General features: G+C 39.3%; 1 pseudogene; it reads left to right on the top strand.

Annotated features, from left to right (window-relative positions):
* The first annotated feature begins 14490 nt into the window (after positions 1-14490).
* LOC132693000 (lanosterol 14-alpha demethylase-like) lies at positions 14491-16291 on the top strand (annotated as a pseudogene).
* The last annotated feature ends 4192 nt before the right edge of the window (positions 16292-20483 follow it).

The following is a 20483-nucleotide window of genomic DNA, read 5'->3' as shown; positions in this document are numbered from 1 at the left end:
CAAGACAGATTTGTAGACAATGGTTTCCAGTAATCTGGTTCTGAAGGGCAGAGCAGGAGGGTGGAGCTGGACAGGGATCAAGAAGCTAGTGAAGCTTTCATTTTTATTTGGAAAGAGTAAATAGGGAAGATTTGGCTCAGAAGAATCCAGCTGAGAGAGGGAGGTTGAAAGCAAAAGAGAGAAAAGGGGTGTGAGGATTGGGGGTGAGGAGGAGAGGAAAGTGAATTTAAAGCAGGCAGAGGAATTAGTCTTACAAGAAACAACTGTTCTACCGCCCTGGGAGGAAGGAGCCACTAAACACATACAGGTAGGTTTGTTTGTGTCATACTAAAATACAGACTGCTTTTTTTCTCTCTAAATTTGGTCAAGTGTATCTGCTGAGAGTGAGATGGAGGAAGAGGCCGAAATTTGAGGGGTGGCGCCAAGTAAGGGGTGCAACGCAGGCTCTGGCACCTGCAGTTGTGACCATCTTCCTCCCTGGCGCAACTCTGCAACTAAGGCCCTCTCTGAACGCTCTGAATGGCTCATTCCTTCCAAGGAGAGAGACCTTGCTCCCTTCACCCACACTCCTATCCCAGCCTCAAATCACCCACGTCTATCCAGTCAAGATCCTTCACAGGCCACCCACCCCTCCCCACCCCTCCCCACAATGCCAGCATAAACATCCTTTTAATCCACACAGCCTCTGCACGACAATTTTTACCTCGGGTTTCTGACAGCAAGGAAACACCTTGTGTTATTTATGTCCACATGTATTTCTTCACTAGGTTATCTTGTGCTTAAAGAGCAGGAGTCGTGCCTTCTTCATTTTGTATCTCCTGCAGCGCCCAGTATTTAACGGATGCACGACTGTCTACTTGATAACGTTTGTGACCTGTTTTTAATTCGAAGTTATTTAGCCACTTAGAATTTAAGATCTAGTCCTCTCATAATCTGTTGAAATGCGACAGCTATTTTTTTATTCCTATCAAGGTACAAAGGAGGTAGAAGAGGCATTAATAACAAATTGTATACAAAGACCATTCATGTTCTACTCATGAAAGGAGATGAAATTTCATCTGTTTGTGTAGTCAAAGCCTGGCTAGCTGTGTGGTAAAGTAGATTAAAACAAAACAAAACAAAACAAAATAAAAACATGGACTCTGAAAGCCAAGGGCCCCAGAATGAATTCTCAGATCCAAAATTCCTAGCTATATTTCTTCAAATACACCATCCTCCATTTTCTAATCCATAAAAGGGAGAAATGACTACATACATTTCAGGGTTACGGTGAGAATAACAGACATAAAACAAAACAAAACATGTATACAATAGCCAGCACCTAGTAGGAATTTAATAAATCATAGCTACTAGTATTTATTCAACAACTGATCTCAACATCTAATTGAGAATCAATATGACCCAAGTCGATGTACCCGCTGTTACTAAAAAAAAAGGATTCTCATTTGGATATTTATATTTCCCTCGAGGATATAACAGTTGTATAAGAAATGAGAAGTTACATTTCTTCCAAATGAGAAATTTGATTTCTTTAAAACAGATTTATTTAGTAAAAACCATATAAATTGTGAAATGATTGTGGAAAGAATTGTTCATTCTGTCACGTTCGTTTGTGTTCCTGAAGTGATACGCTAAACACTCGCTTTCTTTTGCATGGTATATGTTTGCTTAATTCAAATTTATATTAGGGTTCTTGTTGAGGAGGGATTGCCCCGAGGCTTCCAGAAAAAAATTTACTCAGGAGCACAGCTCTGCAAGTTTTAAGACAGCCTCTGAGATAACCCTGGGCGATGTTATTCATTAAATTCACTCTCAACTTGATAGTCTCTGACCTGCACAGGTTGGAAATGACCGTGAAGATAGATGTGTGGGGCATGGTGTCGCTAAATGCATTCATATTTTAAAAGAAGACACAAATGAAGTGCAAAATTTTCAACCAATTGTCAGTTACCTAAAGTAATTTGGGGTAGAGGAAAGCAGTTTATCCCAATCCTTCTAACCCTATCCAGTAGGGATAACAAACTGAGTAGTCTTAGCACTTGGATCTTTAAAAAACAGTCTTTTTGGCCAGAAACAGTGGCCATTCCAGGAGTAATATTTTTTTTTTAAAGATTAACTAATTGGTCATTTTCAAAGGATAACAGGAATCAACTATCTGTTCTGAAAACTAGAAAATGAAGGAAAAAAATCAAGCATTTATTATGCATTTCTTACATGAATGGTATCACTGGATAGCCCGTTGTAAAGGAGGGAAGTGTCTCTTTATGAAACTATTCCAGTAAATGAAAACAAACAAATAAATTAAAAAGAATTGCAATGTCTAATGAATTAATGGATATAGGCCCTGTGTATCAATGGCTGTTGACATGTCCAAAAGGGAGGCAACCAAAAATAATACGTGTTTCCTGGTGAGAGAACATAAAGCCACCTACAGTCTTGCCAAAGAGACCAAATAGGAGTCGGATCAAGCCTTTGGATCCAGCTTCCATTTTCAGGAAATATCAAAGACACAAAAATGCACAGAGCCTCACCGAGAATACAAAATCAGAAAAATCCAGAAGGTATGAAATTCTGCATGTCGCATGGCCTTAATTCTTCAACAGATAAGTGACCAGCATATAAAAGGGATATTAGAGGAGCCTAGAGATGAAAAGACATTTAAAAGATATATCAAAGTTAAAAAAAAAATGGACAAAGCTAAAATACAGTATCTAGGTATGCATACTGGGATAACAAAATTACTTTTTTTAAAAAAAGTGTATTTATTTTTGAGAGAGAGAGACAGAGCGTGAGTGGGGTAGGAGCAGAGAGAGAGGGAGACACAGAATCCAAAGCAGGCTACAGGATCTGAGCTGTCAGCACAGAGCCCGATGCAGGGCTCAAACTCACAAACCACGAGATCATGACCTGAGCTGAAGTTGGACGCTTAACGACTGAGCCACCCAAGCTCCTGTTTCCCCAAATTTTCTATCATGAACATATTCTGTTTTTTAATTTTATTAAAAATTTTTTTTTAATATTTATTTTTGAGAAAGAGAGAGAGAGCACACAAGTGGTGGAGGGGCAGAGAGAGGGAAATAGAGGATCCAAGGCAGGCTCCAGGCTCCGAGCTGTCAGCACACAGCCTGACGTGGGGCTCGAACTCACAAACTGTGAGATCATGACCTGAGCCAAAGTCTGACACTTAATGAACTAAGCCACCCAGCCACCCCTCAAATTCCTTTTAAAAGCATACCGTTGCTTTTAAAAGCATTACCTAAATGATTACCTTCTTTTGGGGACATGAATGTGTATGAATGATAAAGAAGGAAGAAGTCTCCCACCTTTGGTCCTTATGTTAAATGCTCTCAAGAAATACAACTTTTCCATCAGGATTTTGCAGACTACGTATTGCTTGTTCGAATGAGCAACTTAGACCCAAGCTGACACCATGGCTGAAGATGAGCTTCTTGAACTGTCAAGTAGCAGAGATAATCCGTAGGAGTGGCTTGGGGACCAAACACAATCAATCTGAAAGATGGGCATCTTTTATTCACTTATTTATTTATTTATTTATTTAATTCACCTATATTAAAAGTTTTTAGAATGCTTAATTTTTTGTATGCATTTGAGACATAGAGATAAAAACTCCATGAATGTGAAGACATGCACAACAAAATCATGAGTTACAACACTGTAATTAATGCTAAAACATGTCCATGGAAGCAGAGAAAAGTTGTAACTCATCCCAAATGAAGAATCAAGTCACGGAAGACACCGTACAGAAAGCGTTACTTGAGTTGAACTTTGAGAAAGGAGTATAACATTGTCCAGTGACTAAGGAAGAAGGGGAATTCTGGAAAGAAGGAACTTCTGGAGGAAAACCAAGATAGGAGACATCATAGCAGATTTGAGGAAGTGGACATAGGTCTATTTTTCTGAAGGCAGAGTGGTAGGGAGACTAGGGGAATAGAACTTAAGGATAAATAAGGTTTTGTAGATAGAAATAAGATAGAGATAATAGGTTTTATAGATAAAATAAGATAGAGATAATATCCAGCAGTGAATAGGAGCTATCTCTTTGATGGATAGCAAATGGATGGAAAATAAATGGATGGATGAAAATGCCATGCTAAGAACTTTAAACTTAATTATGAAGGTTACCTACAACTATGAAAAAAAAAAAACTTAAGCAGAATATGAGCAGATTTGCATTTAAGAAAAATTGCTCTGACAAATGTGTGGCATACTAAGTGGGACTGAATAGTTGTGGAGAAGAACAAAAGTCCAAGTGAGAAAAAAAAAATCACGACCTGCGCTAAGGCAATGGCAGTGATAATGAGAAGGATAGAATGAATTTGAGATCAATGATAAAATCATGATGGGAGTTATGGGAAAGGTGGATGAAAAGTGATCTTGAGATTGCAGAAAGAGAGTGAGAAAAATATTTAAAATATATGCAGGATCCAATCAGATGACAAATACCTAAGAAGGCAAGGAAACAATCCAAGTTATTCAGAGAAGAAAATTAGCTACAAATCTTGTGAGGGTGTTGCAAATTCATCGCATGTGAAGACCAGATAATGTGTAAGTAGAATCCAAGGAATCGACGTCAAGCCTGCCCCGTCTGGAGGGCACTAACATCACACCTTGAAAGCCTGGACTGACATACGGTGGCATAAAAAAGAAAAGTTCACCTTGCACATCTGCAGTGTAAGACCTCACCTCCAGCCCAGACTGCTTATTGGCATGCAACCTCAGCCAACTGAGAAGTGAACCCTAAAAATTGCTTGGGATGGTAACCTCAAAACCATATGGCATTACATAATTATATTCTCAACCCCAGGAAGACTTGGATTATGTATCAAAATTATGAAGTAAATACAATCTGTAAATTGGTATTTTTGTGTGAAGGAAAAATATCTGTGCCTATTAGATTTTTGAGGTTTCAGGGAAGTTTTCTTCTTTAATTTTGTAATTCTTAACATAAAATGTGTAAATGATAGTTGACTTAGATTTTGGGTTTTATTTATTTTTAAATTTTTATCTATTTATTTAGAGAGCACACATGCGTGCAAGCAGGGAAGGGGCAGAGGGAGAGGGAGAGGGAGAGGGAGAGGGAGAGGGAGAGGGAGAGGGAGAGAGAGAGAGAATCTTACGCAGGCTCGATGCCCAGCAAAGAGCCCAACACAGGGCTCGATCTCACAGCCATGAGATCATGTCCTGAGTCTGAGATCATGACCTGAGCCAAAATCAAGAGTTGGATACTTAACTTACTGAACCACCCAGGTGCCCCAGATTTTGGGTTTTAAATTATAATTTTGCTGGTTTCATAAACAATTCTGGAACACTTCCAAGAATGTAAGATTTAGCATATATATAAGTTTTATTTACTAGATTTACAAGAATTGATTAAGTACCTGGGAAGATTTTGTTAGTGAGTAAGAAGAAGTACTTTTAAAAGAAATTTAATGTAGATATTTAAATATAGTGTAAGTAGTTAAAATAAACATAAGCAGTTAAAATTGCCATATTAATACATGTAATAATTGAATGTGTAGACTCGAGCAAACATAAAGTACTAAAGCAAATGTAGCCTCTGAGTAACCTTTTCTGGGCCCCATAACCTATGAGAACATCCAAAAAAAATTGCATTGACAGATGACTGATGGTCTTTGTCACAAGGGCCACAGAAGAAAGCAATTAAGTAGTTAAATAATGAGGTGCTTATAGGATACACAACAGAGACTGTCAATAGACATCTTGAGACCTGGATTACATTCTGAATGATTATGCTTTTAAAAATGTGCACTGACTGCCCAGCACATCCCATATGCCCTGGCAATGTGGTAGTGAACAAAATAAACATCATTTGCACATATTATTAGAGAATAAACATGGTGACCATACAAAAGGTAAATATTGATAACCGCAATGGACAGATTTAAAATAGTGTGAAATAATAAAGAGTGACTAGGGTCTATTTTAGATGAGCAGGAGATATTTATCTAAGGAGGTAAACTTACATTGAAATTCTAATCCCAAAAGAATCAATTTTCCTACAATAAGAGGAAATGGTGCTCTGTTCAGCGGGATGAGGTAGGGCAAAGGTCCTGTGGCAGAAATCAGCTAAGTTTTAGGAAAATAAACGCTCTCCAGCTGGGTAAGGAAAGGGCTAGAAGATGAGGTCAGATAATCTGCAAAGGTCCTATTTTATAAGATGAGGTAAGGACTTTGGATTTTATTTTATGTGTGGTAAACATTTTTAGAGGATTTGGGGCAGAGGAGAAACATCTAATTTCAATTTTAACCAAACATTGCATGAAGAATGGATGATAAAGGGGCAAGGGGGAAGCAGCAAAGCCAGGATGTTGAAATCGTACTGCTCAGAGGTCATGGTGACTTGGATGGGTGATTTAGGATCTGTTCTATAGGCAGAGGCAACAGAACTTGGTGATGGGTAGGATGGGAGGGATGAAAAAGAGAAAGAGAGGAACCAGAATAACTCATATTTAGCCTGAGGATATGGATGAATGTGGTGCTTTTGTGCTGACATGAAAATCCACAGGAAGGAGAGATTGAAGAGGTGGGTGCAAAATTCAATGGTTGGTTGGTATACAGTATGAATCCAAAAAACAAGGTTATGTATCTACTTTGATTTATAGAGTCATCAAGATAGCAACTACAAAGTTCAGTATAGCCCATTTTAGTGACTGAAAAGAATCCAGTCAGCTTCATGGCTAGAATGTATATAAACTCAATCAACTAGGATGGTAATTGTCTTCCTTAATGAGTATGCCTCTTTCACCACTGTATGTACATTTATAATTTATTTTAAATTGTTGAATATAACCAGTGTAATGCAAATTTATGTTAGTTTCAGTCTACATCTAGGAGAGGCCAGTTGTCTAAAGGAGAAATTTACATTTCAGGGATGCCTGGGTGGCTCGGTGGGTTAAGTGTCCAATTCTTGGTTGCAGCTCAGGTCATGGTCTCCCATCTTCATGGGTTCAAGCACCACACCAGGCTCTGTGCTGACAGTGCAGAGCCTGCTTAGGATTCTCTCTCTCTCCCTCTCTCTGGCCCTCCCCTACTGGTGCTGTCTTTGTCTCTCTCAAAATAATAAATAAACTTAAAACTACATATTTAAAAAAATTTACATTTCAAATATGGTTATTCAGCATTTAATTGGAAAGTTCACGTTCTTTGGGTGGCTACTAAATGCACTTCAACTGTGTTTAGCCCTTAGCAATAGCCGGGGCTTTGAGAATTCACGTAATGCATGTAAGAAATAGACCTCTCATTGGCAAAAATTAGTGATACTCAGGATATGTATAGAGCTGTTTAGAGTATTGTTTAGATTGTTTAGAATCTTATAGAGACATTTCCCCGCATTTGGCTCACTGAAAATCCAGAGCCCTGTAACCTATACATTTAGATAGAGCACCCTGGGCTGGATCTTGAAATTACCTTCTGTCCACATGCTGGTTCTGAATATTCTTGGTTGCCTGTCTCCAATAGATGATTGGCCAAATCTTGATACAAGAATATTAGTGAATTTGCTTAGGTAAGCCTTGCTATAAGAGGCTGTTGAAAAAGAACAGGAAGAATATGACTTCCAGAGACTTACAGAGCAGATACCATTACTATGATGTGATCGCTCACTAAAAGACATTGGTGTGGCAGGTAGAATCTAGTCTGACACTTATTTGCATTATATCCTGGTGACAAAAAGTGACAACAGACATTTACCAAAAATAACAAACTGGTTTTAGCCAGTTCATATGACCCAGATGAGAATGTATTTTAAATAACCTCAGTAACCATCTTCTTAAACACTTATTTTTCAATCCCAGTAAGATATAAAATTAAGATTAAAAGGAGTAGAGAATCAAGACCAGAGTATTATTATTTTTGTTTTAAAAGGGAATCTGCACATATGGTGACATAATGTGGTTGTAATGATTAAGAAAATTTGACCTATTTGAGTGACAACTTAAACTCCATGACTGAGTAGTTTATATTTCAGGATTTGGAGTTTGCACTTTACTACATTATAATGTTAGGACGTATTCGTTATATGTGTAAGTTTATTTTGTTAGATTTACACAATTTTTTTAGTACTTGGGAATGTTTATCTTTTAAAGCCAGGTAATTAAAGTAGTACAAAATGAAATTAAATATATTAAATTTATAAATGCTGTTTAAAACATCTGAAATGTTTTATTAACTAAGCTTATAAACAGAAACAAATATTTTTCAAAACATTTGTTCTGTTTATAAATAGAAGGTAGAGATTTAAAAGCTGAACTTTAGGGGAGCCTGGATGGCTCAGTCTGTTGAGTGCCTGACTCTTGATTTTGGCTCAGGTCATCCCAGGGTTGTGGTATCAAGCCCCGCAACAGGCTCCACACTGAGTGTGGAGCCTCCTTGGGATTCTCTCTCTCCCTCTCCCTCTCCCTCTCCCTCTCCCTCTCCCTCTCCCTCTCCCTCCGCCTCTCCCTCCCTCTGCCTCCTCCCCCACTGGGACTCAGTAAAATAAAACAAAACAAAACAAAATAAAACAAAACAAAACAAAATAAAAATATAAAATGGCTGAATTTTAAAGAACAAAGGCATTATGATAACTCAAAATATTAAATATTGCATTTTTAAACCAGAAATCAACACAGGGGCACCTGGGTGGCTCAGTCGTTTAAGCATCCGACTTCAGCTCAGTCATAATCTCATAGTTTGTGGGTTTGAGACCCTCATCAGGTTCTGTGCTGACAGCTCAGAACCTGGAGCCTGCTTTGGATTCTGTGTCTCCCTCTCTCTCTGCCCCTCCCCTGCTCATGCTCTATCTCAAAAATAAATAAACAGAAAAAAAAATCAACACAATTTCTGTATAAAAAGACAACAAACAAATCTCAAGGATACCAAAAATTCAGATTAACAGATAACTCTATTCAAAAATCAAAGTAATATTTAGGGAAATTGATTTTATGTCCGGGCACAAAGGACTTCAGTCAATTCTAGTTTTAGATGCCAATGGAAGCCACTTTTCATAAAATGGAGGCCCAGAAATGAAATACCGATTTTAGCATTATGGAAGGTAGGATCTCACAATTGTAAGTGTTAGATATCCTTATAAGCAAACCTATTGAAATTATTTAAAGAAATATAGTGATTACATTGTGGGGATCATGAATATGTATCTAAAAGACAAATGAAAAAATAGATGTCTTAACACTGTGCAGATAACTGTACAAATGTCCCTAATGGGATAACACTTCCAGTGATAATATCATGCAAAATTCCAAAAGGGCTAAATCTTAAATGGATGTATTCAGGAAAACTGTATTCAGTGACTTGAAAGTGATTCTAACAGTAAGAGACTGATCTTAAGGCCACAAGTGAAGATTTTGCATAGAATTATTTCATGAAATGTGAGATTGGAAAAATTAATCTCTCTACACTAATATGTTATTCTATTAATGTGTGATTGTTAATACGTGCAGATTAACAAGCAAGCATATATTCGGCTAGTCTATCAATATTCCTGAAAGTATATATTTTTCACTTGCTAAAATACATTTTAAATACTTTTTCTTCTGATCTTCTCACCGGGGAGGAATGGCCAGGAATGGGGAATGAGGAACAGATGGTGAGTAAGGCAAGAGGAAAACTGGAAGAGTGTGGTATTGCAGGAACCAAAGGAAAGATGTTTGAGGAAAATAATAGTAGCCACCAGTGTAAAATACTGAAACTAGGCTAAGGAAGCAAGTAGGGAGCTGATCTTTGGATGCAGCACTGGTGATCACTGGTACAGCCATTTAAAGCAGTCTCTGAGAAGTGGGCAAAGCCAGATGGGCATTAAGAAGAATAGCTAAGAAAAAAAAGAGGCGGGGCGGTTGGCGCCTGGTGGTTAAGCATCAGACTTCAGGTCATAATCTCATGGTTTGTGAGTTCAAGCCCCTCGTCGGGTTCCACGCTGACAGTGGGGAGCCTGCTTGGGATTCTCTCTCTTTCTCTCTCTCTCTCTCCCTCTTTCTCTGCCCCTCCCCAACTCACTCACAAGTGCACGCTCTCTCTCTCCCTCAAAAAAAAAAAAAAAAAAAGAAAAGAAAGAAAAAGAATGGATGCAGGGGTGACATCACAGACTCTAAAATTCTCTTTGAGGATTTGCTCCTCTACTACCAATAGCTGCATGTGTGGCTGCCACTCCACCAGCCATTTTTGCCACAGGCTTCAAGGTTCACCCAGCAACCCCCAAACTGGACCAGCGGAGCCCTGGGGGAATCCAGTTTTTCCTCCTCTTGTGGGTGGCAGGCCTTTCTGTCTGCCACAGTCATGTTGGTTTTCCTTATTTTGCCATAGCTGTTAAGAACAAAACTCTTTAGTTATCCTTAAAAATAGTGTCTCTGTGATATGGTTTGCCAACATAGCAGTATGCTGATGTCTATTTCTAGACTCAGCTCATGGTTGAAACATAAATGAAGGTCACCAGCAGTGTTGCACTCTGCTATTAAAAGACATCAACAGGCTGAGGAGTCAGAAATTCTCTGAAGGCCAGCCACAATCAGTGCTTTCTTAAAATGAAAAGTGAGTAAATGACAAACACCAGGGAGAAGAAAAAAAAAAAGTCATCTTATCAGTGAGTGCCTTATTATTCAAGATGCAGTCTAAAATGTTATGCAAATGCATTTATTTGAACCAGACATGATTATATTCTTACTTATTAATGGCTATCTTAGCTACTAACACATTCTTTCTAATGGTGAGTTTGCAGCCTGAATAGGTTTTTTGCCAAGACAGAAAGAAAGCCGATGGACTAAGCTGTTTAATCTAAAATCAGAATAGCATACTTCTACTTTATTTCAACAGAAATTAAGGCAACATCAGATACCTCCTACTAAAAAGTTAATCTTAAGTGGCAGAAGATCATTTAGAACAACGGCTGGGCTCCTTGTTATTCTAGGTAGACTCATGTGACAAATTTTAATAAATTACATTTCTTTCCTCTGTTGTTTTCTATCGTGATCACTTGGTTCCTATTTTGGCTTTTCTTTACTCCTCATCCACACACCCTACTTTCATGGAAGAGAGACATTGAGTGGGCATTTCAGGACAGTAGTGGTTAGGAAAGAATTTTCCATGGGGTTCAGCTTATAGGTCACCAGGGTTCTGCCTAAAATTAAAGCAAAATCCCTACCTGATTAATAAAGTATAACTTTGTGTGTTTCTCTGTATATTTCCTTTCCTTTCATTCAAGGAGGGGTAGCTATTATAGGGCTATGTCTGGTAGGGTTTAGTCATTTGACCAAGTGACATCATTTGGCAACAAGTTAGATTTTCTGGTCCTAGTAAAAGAATAAATTTTTTGAATCCATGAGTTACTTTTAAGTTTCTTATGTTTCAACCATACAACTTGATCATACTGGCTGTGTCAGTTCATCTTCCAATGAACATTAATTACTGCCATGCAGAAGGACCTTAAGAATATTTGTTGAATGGAGTGAAATGTTACCTTTGAGTGTTTTTATTTTTAAAAGCCTCTAAGTGAAGAAGCTAAATCCAACACCTACTACTATCATTTCCAAACCACTATAGGAAGAATGAGAATTTTAATGAGCAATATTTTTGGAATGCCAACTGGTAGAGCAGGCGCTTAGGAGGACGTTCAAAGGTTAAACAAAAAAGACTCATACCTTACCCCCAAGAGCTTTTCATTTCTAAAACACACTGACAAGCACACATAAAATGGGGATTTCAAAGAAGAAGGACATTTTGTCAAGTTGAAAGACAAAGAAGATCAAATGTTTTTTTAGACTCCAAGTTCAAAGCTGTGTTGAGAGGCCTGGGCAGCACACTAGACTGAAATTCTGAGAAAAAAAATCTTTTCTTTAAACTCTTCTTTTATCCAACAGAAAGAGTTTCCAGGACAATAAAGCTTCAATAACACTATTTTTTAGTAATTGTCTAGTGGCATTAAGTACAACATTTCTTTTTAAAAACAGATCCCGTCAGCAAAGTAGGATAATTTGATGAGCTCATACAGTACATTATACACTCCTAGGTGTAGATAGCAGTTGGTACCACACACCTAAAGGTCAAAACCATACAGACTATCTGAACTCTGCTTTCAGTGTGTTTTTACAACATTTTTCTTCTCTTGGAGGTTAAGAAAAACTTATGATATCAAAGATTAGAATCAAGTTATGCTAACTTTGTAGAATAAGCAATATATAAATATGTAAAGATATTACACGGGTAACATGTAAATCTCAAATTTTAAAAGAGCAATACATGTGTGTGTACCCTGTAGGTTTATAATTATGATTCTACTATATGGTAGTCATTTCTGGCATCAACCATGTAAAACTTATTTTTTGTTATATAGTTGCATGAGTTATTTAGAGAATCTGTTGCTATTTTTACTGTCTTTTACACCTGTGTTTAGTTCATACGTTTTGCACAAAAAGAGCTCTGCCCTCCCGCTGGTAGATCCCATGGACCCGGGGGAGCCCACAATTGCATTCTCAGTCACGGCTGTGCAAGGTCTCAAGTATGAAAACCAGTCACAGAGCATTTCTTCTCTCTCTGTACATTTTCTTACATTAACTCAAGTGTGATGCTCAACATTGTAGGCCAGGGAAATTCTTAAGTAATGAAATTGTACTTCTCCAACGTTTAGAATGAGTTTGAGATTTCATTAATGACTTCATCCTTAGTCTACAAAGCTCCCGGCCAGTACTGAATAAAGAACTCCAAAAACCAAATACAAGAGTCCTGATGACTGCCAGTATCAACAATTTAACATTTTTTCTTTTAATTATGGCTTGGTAACAGTATTCCAAAAAGAATAGAGTTTCATGAGTCAGTTTTAAGTTTCGTGAATACAAACACTTTCAGACAATGTGTTGATGTTGTAGAGGACTTCTCGTTTTCCACCCTCTACTTTTTCTTTCTGAAAAAAAGCTAGCTTATAGTTTAGCTTATTGTTACTTCACAGTAAACTCTCAGAGCATTTAAATTTTGTTTGGAAAAAGTAACTATCCTGTGTGAAAACATTTGATCCTGTCATCGCACGAAACAGGCCAAAGTGAGGTTTTGGAGATAACTCAGTCTGTTAGTTTCCGGTTGCTGTTGTAACAAATCACCACAAATTTAGTGGCTTAAAGCAATGAGAATTTATTATCTTGAAGTTCTGTAGGTTAGGAATCTGATGCAGGCCTTCCTGCAATGAAATCAATGTGTGGGGCCATGTTCCTTTCTGGAAGCTCCAGGGGAGAATCCATTTCCCTGACTTTTCTGTCTTCTAGAAGATGCCTGCATTCTTCAGCTCATGGTCTCGTTCCTCCTACTCAGAGTCAGCAAGAAGACTTGAGTCCTTTTCACATCACAGCACTATGACCTTTTCTTCTGCTTCCCTCTTCCAACGTTAAGAACCTTTCTGATTGCATTAGGTCCATCCAGAGAATCCCAAATTCTCTCCCTATTTTAAAGTCAGCTGGTTAGCAAACTTAATTCCATCTGCTACTTTAATGCCTCCTTGCAATGTAGCATAACATATGCAGTCTCCCGGGATAAAGACGACATCTTTGGGAAGCCGTTATTCTGCCTACCACACTAAGACTTTTAATGCTGCCAAAAATCTAAGCTCTATCCATGAGTCAGGCACATATAAGTTAACAAACTTTATTCTATGTAGTATTCATTTCCTGTTAAGATACAGACACAAAAAATAAATAGTAAAAACAAATGATAATAACAAGATAAAGTGGCAGGGGAAGCATGATCATGAAACCCTCAAGAACTCACAAGGGTTGGCTGTTGCTTTCATTTGACAGAGAAGTCACGTTTAGGATGCACAGACCCAAGCCATGGGCAATTGTTTACCGGAGACCTGTGCTATCCGGGTGGTGACTATTTATCATGAGAGGCAATAAAGCTCTTTTTCTAAAGAAAAAACAAAAAGATACAGGCAGAGCTATATGCAGTTCTAAAAAAGGAGGAGGAGGAGGAGGAGGAGGAGAGAGCATAGTATTTAAATAGTTTAAATAAACTTGGCCATTATCTACAGAAGTCTCCTGAACAGGGTGGATAAAGAAACTAGAGGGACTTAGGGCTCCTTCTAACATTGTAAACCTACTGAGGATCTACTAAGTCCTGTTCCTCAATTTATCCCTTCCTCTCACACACCACAGAGCCACAGAGCTTAAGGTTTTCAGGGTATAGAAATAAAAAAATGCTCCACAAAAGATCCATCAAAACTACAGCATTCTCACCAAATTAGCCTTAGGATTTTCTCCTGTAAATATGGAAATGTAACTTAAAAAAAATTTTTTTTGGCGGGGGGGTACCTGGGTAGCTCAGTCGGTTAAGCATCCCACTCGTGGTTTCGGCTCAGGTCATGATCTCATGGTTTTGTGGGCTCCAGCCCCACATCAGGTTCTGCACTGACAAGGCGGAACCTGCTTGGGATTGTCTCCCTCTCTCTCTGCCCCTTTCCCACTCATGCTGTCTCTGTCTCTCTCAAAAATAAATAAACTTAAAAAAAAAGTTGTTTTTTTTTTAAATAAAAAATCAGAACTGGAGGTCAAGGCCGCCTCCAGACACCCAACTGCTGTTTTCTCTAGCTCTGTGGATTTGGAGGAGTGGCAGCGACCTTGGCCTCCAGCTTCTCCAGCAAACTGTAGTGACTGCCGCAGGGCCGTGATAATGTTGCTGGGTTTACTGCAGGCAGGTGAGTCGGTGCTCCGGCAGGCTACGGAGAGGGTGACTGACTGGTGACAACTTCCTATCCACGCTAATTGCCTGCACTTCACCCTTGGCCTAGTCTACCTGTCCTGCCTTGCAGTAGGCCACCTGGCTCCCCGCCTGCCAGGGCGAAAAGTCCACCATATGTTTTCTCTACAATTCCATTCCTTGGACAAGCCATAGCATTTGGGAGAATTCCAACTGAATTCCTAGAAAATGCATGAGAAGTATGGACCTGTATTTAGTTTTAACACAGTGGGCAAGACATTTACTTACCTTCTGGGGAATGGCGCTGCTGTACTGGTTTTTCATAGTAAAAATGAAACCCTGAATGCAAAGAGTATCTACAGATGTCTGACAAACCTGCGTTGGGGAGGGGAGTTGCATGTGATGTGCCTAATCCTAACTCTTTTTTGGAGAAGAAAATGTTAAAAACTCGCCTTAACATAGCCGGCTTTAGAAAGCACATTTCTATAACTGAAAGAGCATGCGGGAGAGAATCCCAAGCAGGTTCCAGGATGTCAGCACAGAGCCAGATGCGAGACTTGAACCCATGAACTGTGAGATCATGCCCTGAGCCAAAATCAAGAGTCGGACACTCAATCAACTGAGCCACCGAAATGCCCTAGAATACTTTCAAAGCTGAGGAGAAAGTGGAGAGAAAAACTTGTTTGAAGTGCTTTCTGAGCTCATAATTTCAATAGCCAGCCATTGCTTACATGGAAAGAAAATCAGAAGTCAACTCAATGACACAGTGGCACAACTGTATGCAGATTTGGATGGAAGTTTTAGCCACGTAGCTTGGCTGCGGCCAGGTTGGCTCCCTTTGCCTAGTTTCAGACACAGGGACAGAGTTCATCAAGCGGTCAAGAAGATTTTCTATAAAGCAATCCAAGAACACAGATAGTCAAAAGAATTCTCCAAACTTTAGTAGATTCTACTTACAAGGATGGACATCCTCTGACAGATGAGGAAACGGCAGCCATGTTTCTTGGACTGCTCTTGGCAGGGCAGCATACATCCTCAATCACTACGCCTGGATGGGCTTCTTTTTGGCCACACGAAACCGTGTAACTTGGAACAGAAAACAGTCTGCGAAGATCTGACTCCTTTAATTTGTGACCAGCTGAAGGATCTAAATTTCCTTGATAACTGTGTAACAGAACCATCAAGACTTTGACCTCCTATAATGAACATGATGAGAATGGCCCAAACCCTCCAGCTACAGCAGGGTGTATCACTCCTCCAGGACATCAGGTGTGTGCTCCTCCCACTGCCAATCAAAGACTTAAACACTTATGGGTAGAACATCTGGACTTTAATCCTGATTGCTACCTTTGGGGCAGTCCAGCATCAGGAAAGAAGCTTGCCTACGTGCCACTGGAGCAGAGCATCATCGCCACATAAAGGAGAATGTTGTTTATGTTCATATCAAGACAATTTGGCCCACTAATACTTCATTTATGTGAACTTGATCTCAATGACAGGTATTTTTCCCACTACGGATTACACAACCACGATTCACATGCCTGAAAACCCAGTTATCTGATACAAAAGAAGATCAAAATGAAAAAGGCTGCAAGGAACCGATATGTGACACATCACTGTAAACCGCATAAATATTTGAAGAGAATGAAGTTTACAAAACAACTCCTGGTGTATTTACCTTTTTTTGAGTGTAATTTTAAGTGACAGTTAGCTTTGGGCACCTGGGCGGCTCAGTAGATTAGGCGTCTTGACTTTGGCTCAGGTCATGACCTCATGGTTCGTGAGTACAAGCCCATTGGGCTCTCTGCTGTCAGCACAGAGCCTACATCAGATCCTCTGTCCCCCTCTCTCTATGCCCCTCCCCCACTTTAATATTTGAATAAACATTAAAAAAATTTTTTTAAACATAAAATAAATAAAATACAGCTATCTTAACTTATGCTTTTTATATTTTCTTAATTGAATGGTTCCACAAAATCTAATGGCATTTCAGATTATTTCATAATAGTTTTATGATGGATATTTATTATATATGCTTTATTTAAGGAAATCAATCTCATTAGTAAGAAATTACTTAGGGGATCTTAGTAACTGGTAGATTCCTAACAACATACATAGCTCTTGGCAAGTAAGTTCAGGGTATTGAAGTCTTGGACTAGATCTGCAAGTGTAAATGCCCACTGAGATACTTGGAAATCTTAGGTTATTTATTTACTGGGTAGTGTTTGTGTGTGTGTAAGGAGGGATGGGTAGGAAATAAACTCACATTTAAAGCCTTGGATAAAAGAAAATCCCATCAATTGTTTTGGTATGAAGACACTCGGCAATGACGGAGCTATGTTGTAGAAAAAGGCCCTTTGAAATTTTAACTGGAAGCATGGTTTCCAAGAAATCGAGAGAGCTCTGACAATGACTTAATAATGTTTCCTAAAAAAATATATAATTATTAACACTAAAGACTGCACATGTAAATTGATCTAATTACTAAATATTACATATTTATCTACCTCATAAATTTATATGTGGTTCCACATGGTCACATGTGTGTGAAAGCCCAAGATAAAGTCCTTAAGGGGTAATTTTTGTTCTCTTTGGCTCTAGGTGGTTTCCTGCTTCCTCTCCAGAATCTAATTAGGGATGTTTCTGGTTTCAGTTGTCGGTCAAAACTTAATTTAGGTTAACAACCTTTTTTTTTTTTCTTTCTTTTTTTTTTTTTTTAAATACAGAATCAGAGATCGGGAACTCCAGCTTTAAGAGTAATATGAAGCAGGGTCCTTGGGAGTAGTATCATTGGTCACATTGTGTGAAGCCTGTGTTCAAGAATCAACTCAAATTATAACTGGGTATCTGACTATGTATCTGTAATTTAACCACATAATCTGTTTTTACCAGATGAAGCCAAAATATTTTCCCTTGGGTATAAGGGAAAGATGCTGAAGGACCATAAACTACTTGTGAAGGCAAAATCTCTGTTGTCTGAGGGAAAAAAAAAAAAAAAAATCAAGGATCACTGGTGGCCACAATTTCTCCTGACAAGTAAAAACATGTACTTACATTATACCTGCAGTAAATATAATTTTTAAAAATTACTTATATCAACTAAATGTAAATTTGGTAGTAAGAATTATTCTTATTTTACAGATGGAAGACCACTGACAATATATATATATATTTTTTAAGGCAAGATTACTAATATAACTAAGTTAACAGAGTTAGGGATGCAACTGTAACTAGATTTTTGTCATCCCTTTTTCCTTTGGTAGATTAAAAATACTAAGAGAATCCTTATGAGCATGGATGGAAAATAATAGGTCAAAGGAGGGTCAGCCCTACAGAAGTAGTTAACTGCACTTCAGCCTGGATGGAGTAGCAGAAACCAGATTTACTCTCTCACCTGAAAAACAAGGGGACAGGGAAGACGAAATACATGAAATAAGTTTTCAAGACATGGGACATCAAGTAATGAAGGGGATGGTGATCTCTAAGAGAGAAACAAACAGTTGCCCCTTAGTTCCTTAAGAGATTTTACACAAGTCACAGCACAGTGAAGGGGACCCAGATGGAGCCCCACAGATGCCTTGAGCAGAGGTCAAAGAATTGAGTCTGGATAGACTTGTAGCTAGGTTTCTCAATGTAGTACAGGAATATTAGCATACTGCAGTTAGCATATTGTTTTGCCTTCCCACAAAGATTCTCTATCAGAAACACTCTGGCCCTTATATACATGATTTTAAGTCTGATTCCTTATTAAAAATGCTTCAGTATGTCTAATTTATCATTGTACTATGTCTGATTCCACAAAATATGATTAAGGATTTAATATATTAAGTTTCATCCTTTGAATTGCTCCCATTAGGAAAATAAGTAATCAGGACCATCCTGAAAAGTACACGTATGCATGCTATATGGTCTATTCACGTTCCGAAATGGAGTAAAACATTCTACATGAGCAGAAGCTTGTCGGTTACTCATAAAGGTCGCCCTCACACACATCATTACAATATCCCAGCCAAGAGTTTGCCAAACCATGACCAAAATGAAAAGGAGAAAAATATATTTGCCCCACATTAAGTGTCAGCTACTAGATTCTATACAGAGGTATCAGCTTAATAGCTATTTGTCATAGTTGGGCCACACTGAGCCAAAATAGCCAACCAGTGACTCGGTCATCAGATGCATGCTTTGCCCTGGAGAGAGCTTGATGCAGCCAAGGCAGCTGTGCAGCTGAAGCAGACCCTAGGGCTGCCTAAATACCTCTACCTCTGCTGGTTTTAGTGGCTTAGCTGGTGGCCCAGCACAGACCCCCATCCCCCAGAGATGGTCACCATGCCCTTCATAGGCTGGGGTGGTTTACCATGTCCCTTTATGGTCACAGGCGGGCAAAGGAGCACGTAGAAAATGCAAGTGAATTATCTGGATTCCACTCATATTCCTGTCACCATCTGTAAAAACAGCCCTACCCGCCTCCTGATGAAGAGAGTCACTTATCTCTGCCCAGACTGATCTCTTCTCTATTGGTCTCTGGACATAAAAAGCCAGAAATGGTACGCTACCCAACCCACCACAAATGGATTATCTATGGGGAACACAATGAATACCTTTGATTTAGGGGTGCCTGGAAGGCTCAGTCAGTTAAGCGTCCAACTTCCACTCAGGTCATGGTTTCATGGTTCGTGGGTTCGAGCCCCATGTCAGGTTTTGTGTTGACAGCTCAGAGCTGGAGCCTGCTTCGGATTCTGTGACTCCCCCTCTCTCTACCCCTTTCCCGCTCATGTTCTGTCTCTCTCTCAAAAATAAATAAATGTATTAAAAAAAAAAAAAAAGGAAATCTTTGATTTAATGAGTATCAGCGACTTAAAGGATATCAAATCCTTGCAGAGTGTTGCCTCTGAGCTGCTGCCATCAGTGTGTCTTCAGCACACCATTACACGCTTCTAGAAGCCATCCTGGTAGTGAGTTCACACCATCTTCCAGGATCCCAACCAGGATGTTAAGTCCTATTAAGACAGCTCTTATCCTGCAACCCAAGGACCTAATGTGGGTGCTATTTAACTCTCCCCTAATTTACGTTCTGACTTGACCTTCATCCTGATGCCTGCCTCACGTACTCTTCCAGCTGGCCAATTCTTACAGCTCCTTTGGGGTAGGGTTTATTTTTCTCTGCAAGCCCAGTACCTCTCCAGCTGAGTGTTGCTTAGCCCTAATTCAAGGCCTAGTAACCTGGAGATAGGACAAGTCCTGAAGGGGGCACCTGTTATCGAGGGAGAGCTCGGCTTTGCCAGCCAGCTTGGGGGTGGAGTGGGAATGTCTGCCCTTACCAGAGAAGGGTGGGGCATGACTGTAGGCTCAGAAAGTTCAGTAGGCAGCGGAGTAAACATCTTTAGCAGCATCCATTCAGGTGCCTCCACCTCACTTGTCGGGGTCCTGGCTTTTCCCAAAAAGTGCCTTGACCTTGGCATAACGGACCTGCCTTGATTGGCGACTGTCTTTGAATTTTATCCAGACAGACTATTAAATCCTGGGCTTGGTCCTCAGTTTTCTCAGCCATCAGGCTGAGATGAAAAACTAGTTCCAGGGGCCTCTGGCTTTCACACCTGGCTTCCCACTGCCTGTTACTGCCCTCAGCTGTTCATTACGTTTCTATAGAATAAGAATGGCCTAGCAATAGCCATACAACCCTTTTGTCCTCACAGTTACAATTTTCTCCATACTTCTCAAACGCCAGCCAGTGCACTAACGCATTCCTCCCTCCCACACCAGCCCAGTTCACTGCC

The sequence above is a fragment of the Panthera onca genome, chromosome B1, assembly GCF_046562875.1.
Source record: "Panthera onca isolate mPanOnc1 chromosome B1, mPanOnc1 haplotype 2, whole genome shotgun sequence".
NCBI classification, from domain to species: domain Eukaryota; kingdom Metazoa; phylum Chordata; class Mammalia; order Carnivora; family Felidae; genus Panthera; species Panthera onca.
This window is presented reverse-complemented; position numbering and strand designations above follow the sequence as displayed.